This window comes from Schistocerca serialis, chromosome 12 (genome assembly GCF_023864345.2).
Source record: "Schistocerca serialis cubense isolate TAMUIC-IGC-003099 chromosome 12, iqSchSeri2.2, whole genome shotgun sequence".
NCBI classification, from domain to species: Eukaryota; Metazoa; Arthropoda; class Insecta; order Orthoptera; family Acrididae; genus Schistocerca; species Schistocerca serialis.
In genome coordinates this window covers 118491952-118496606 of record NC_064649.1, presented here as the reverse complement: position 1 = coordinate 118496606, position 4655 = coordinate 118491952, and positions in this window count along the sequence as shown.

Sequence of the window (4655 nt, the reverse complement as noted above, 5' to 3'; positions counted from 1 at the left end):
AAACGTGCCAGAACTGCAAGCTCGCATCAACGATGTGGAAATGTTGCGCTGAGTGTGGGAGGAACTTGATTATCGGCTTGATGTCTGCCGAATCACTAAAGGGGCACATATCGAACATTTGTGAATGCATAAAAAAACTTTTTGAGTTTTTGTATGTGTGTGCAAAGCATTGTGAAAATATCTCAAATAATAAAGTTCTTGTAGAGCTGTGAAATCGCTTCAATCATTTGTAATAACCCTGTACTTCCATCACTGAAACTTTTTTTTATTTTTAAATGTAGTCTCCTTGTAGATTAATGCACTTAGTCCAATGATGATCCAGTACCTTGATCCCATCTCGAAAATGAGTTTCCTCCAGGCCTGCAAAATAGTTGTCAACTCTGGCTTACAGAGTTATTTTCTGTAGCAGTACACCTGCTGTAAATGAAGTGTTTGTCCAGCAGAAGCAAGAAGTAAGAATGCCGGCTAAAGTAGATATGTGTACATTTTGCAGATGCCTTTTTAAAAATCTTGTAATTCTTTCACTCATATCCCTGTACATGGTTTTTGCAGCTGATGATAAAAATCTGTTTCAAATGAACTGTGATACACACAATCACAATATGAGACACAAAAATGTACTTTGCCTACTTGTCCAGGGTTCAGAGTGGAGGTAAGATGTTCAGGAAGCTCCCATCCAGCATGAAGGATAAATTTTGAATCCCTTCAAGTTGAAAAGTAAAGTAAAAAAAAAGAAAAATACCACATTAACTAAAAGCAAACACAGCAGTGTCTTGGTCTCATAGCATAATATATAAACAAATATTAATCTTATAATAGCAGATAAACAGCAGCTATATGATAAAATTGAGGAGGCAGGAGTTATTTTCAGAGTAGCAAATTTCTTACTAATTTACTCAGTTACATTTAGGTGGTATAATAGTCAACAGAATTAAGCAGTATAGTGACAATATATGGTTAATACAGTAGGGCTATCACATTAATTTTATGATGCCTTTGGTTTCAATTGAACTGATCATTGGCTGGAAATGGTTTTATATGACTACCTGGAGACCATTTTCAGTCATTCATGGAGTTCTTGTTGTGGATGACAATGTGCCATGTCACCGAGCAACCATTATTTGTGATTGGTTCTAACCCTCGAGCAGGTGCACCTGCGTATAAAGTATGCCAACCAAAAATAAAATGATTTTGTGCAGTTCCATTTTTGTTTCACAAGTTCAAACCTACACCTATTCAGTATTGCTTCAGGTAACTCAGCAATAAACTGCATTGTCGTACATCCAAGGGGGCAGCAATAATATAAAATACAAAGCGATCATGATGAGAAAAAATTTACAATCAGTTCAAAAAACTGACCCCAGTTATGAACTAGCGTAATAATCCCACATTGACGTAGTTCTCTACAAGACAATTAGTGATAGAATAAGCAGCTGACTGAGGTCTGATGCAACTGCACTGCTTAATTCTTCGAATGTGTCATTACTATCTCTTTAACACCTGTCCTTGGCAACACAGAGTTATAGTGAAAATTTATTTCATTATTGTTTATTGAAACAGTTAAAATTACATATTATGTAATTTTAGTTTCTCCTTGTTGAAATAAACAAAGATTAAACTGTGATTTTGATCATACCTGACTTAACTTGGGAGCATACGGAAACATATTCTTTTCACGTGTACAAATTGCGCCGCGCGTCCGCTCGTGTTATGAAAAGCGGCACACCTGCTTGAGGATTAAGAAGATTATGGACAATTCAGGCAAATGATTGGCTACCCAGACAGCCTAACGTGAATCCCATTGAACTTTCATGGTAATTAATCAAGAGATCAGTTTGTGCACAAAATTCTGCACTGGCAACACTTTCAAAATTATGGATGGCTGCTGAGGTAGCATGGCTCAATATTTCTGGAGGGGACTTCCATCAACTTGTTGAGTCCATGCCACATTGAGTTGCTGCACTGTGCTGGGCAAAAGGAGGTCCGACACGATATTAGAAGGTACCCCATGACTTTCGTCACCTCAGTGTTATCTCCTCAGCAAATAATTCCAAGCAAAGTATACATCTGTAATTGTTTCAGCACTCATGTTGTTGCAAAGAATTCTTCCCAAACAGCTCAGTTTTGTTAGTTTCGAAATTAGTGATATTACACTACTGGCCATTAAAATTGCTACACCAAGAAGAAATGCAGGTGATAAACGGGTATTCACTGGACAAATATATTATACTAAAACTGACATGTGATTACATTTTCACGCAATTTGGGTGCATAGATCCTGAGAAATCAGTACCCAGAACAACCACCTCTGGCCGTAATAACGGCCTTGATATGCCTGGGCATAGAGACAAACAGAGCTCGGATGGCATGTACCGGTACAGCTGCCCATGCAGCTCCAACACGATACCACAGTCCATCAAGAGTAGTGACTGGCGTATTGTGATGAGCCAGTTGCTCGGCCACCATTCACCAGACGTTTTCAATTGGTGAGAGATCTGGAGAATGTGCTGGTCAGGGCAGCAGTCGAACATTTTCTGTATCCAGAAAGGCCTGTACAGGACCTGCAACATGCGGCCGTGCATTATCCTGCTGAAATGTAGGGTTTCGCAGGGATCGAATGAAGGGTAGGGCCACGGGTCATAACACATCTGAAATGTAACATCCACGGTTCAAAGTGCCATCAATGTGAACAAGAGGTGACCGAGACGTGCAACCAATGGCACCCCATACCATCACGCCAGGTGATACGCCAGTATGGCGATGACGAATACACACTTCCAATGTGCGTTCACTGCAATGTCACCAAACACGGATGCGGCCATCATGATGCTGTAAACAGAAACTGGATTCATCCGAAAAAATGGCGTTTTGTGATTCGTGCACCCAGGTTTGTCGTTGAGTACACTGTAGGTGTCGTCACCGGCGCCAACCTTGTGTGAATGCTCTGAAAAGCTAATCATTTGCATATCACAGCATCTTCTTCCTGTCGGTTAAATTTCGCGTCTGTAGCACGTCATCTTCGTGGTTTATCAATTTTAATGGTCAGTAGTGTATATAAAAAATTCACTGAAGATTTTCCTGAATATGAATCCCAGCACTAATGTTTTGGTTATCCATACACATTGTTGGTTGTGCTGCATTTTTATTTGGATCTTTTTATAGAAATTCTTGGATACTGTTTTCTGGTGATTTATTAACTTTATAAGTAGTTGATCATGATAGGAGACAGAAGAGTAGATAATGAGTACTGACAGAATGGCACAAGGAGAAGGACAAGCTCACCTTACCTGAAAATGAATGGTTACAATACTTCACTGATCTCTGGAATAATAATAATTAAAATCATATACTCACAGGAGTAGGTAAAACACAATATGCAAGTATTGAAATAAATCTGATAATGACAGATGAATTAAATACAGTTTTATCAATACTACGAAATAAAGAGGCACCAATATGTGCTGATGTAAATTTTAATCTGTTTAAGTAAGCAAAAAAATAAACAGACAGATATATTTTTCACATTTCAAAACTGTTCCTGGAAATCTGGCTGTTGGTCAGAGGAATGGAAAATAGCACTAGTGCAGCTCATATTTAAAAATGGACATTAAATTACAGGGTAAAGCTTGGTATACACAACATGTAGAATATACATAAATACAGAGGGGTCCAAAACAATGTATCTACTGTTTAAAAGTCCATAACTGGCAAACTAATTGACGGAGTTGTCTCATCTTTGGTAGTGTAATAGTTTGTCGTTCCAGCAATCGCCACACAAGCGTTGTATTGCGTTGTTTTGTTTTGTCAAATGTCAGTCGCCAAATAATTAGTGTTTTGTTCTTACTTGCACCTAGTTACTCAAGTAAACATGGCTGGCGCAAGGCTTACATTCGATGAAAGGAAGTCAGTTTTGAAGTGGTATTTTAAGTACGAAAACATTAATGAGGTTCAACGGCAATGACGAAATGAGTATCAAACAGAGCCACCGACACGTTTATCAATTTGTCGCATTCGAGACAAATTTGAAGCCGAAGACTGTCTTAAAGATGTACACAAACAACGATCTGGAGGACCTGTAACAGTAACAAGTCCAGTAACGCTCGTTGTGTGTTACAACAATTCACTCGCCCACCACAGAAGTCTGTGAGACAGTGTGCCCGTGAAACTGGAGTGAGTCGCTCAAGTGTTTGGCAAATTTTGAAGACAGCAAAGTGGAAGAGCTACATCCCACGATTGCTACACGCAATGAACGAGGACGACCCAGATCGTAGAATGGAGTACTCCGAGTGTTTTACTAACATGGTGCTCAACGATGAAGAGTTTGCAGAGATGATTGTGTGGTCTGATGAGGCACAGTTCAAACTCAATGGTACAGTAAATCGCCACAATTGCATCTCCTGGGCCACTGAAAATCCGAACGTCCATGTAGACAAAGCCATGAGTTTGCCAGGAGTAAATATGTGGTGTGGGTTGTTTTACCGGGGCTTGATTGGGCCATTCTTCTTTGATGGCACAGTTGCCGGTGAGGTGTACCTTCAGAAGCTGCAGATATCCATTTTACCTTGTATGGAGATGGAAGAGTTTACTTTCAACAAGATGGTGCCCCAGCCCACTACCAAAATCATGTTAGGGCGTATCTCGACGAAAATCTACCA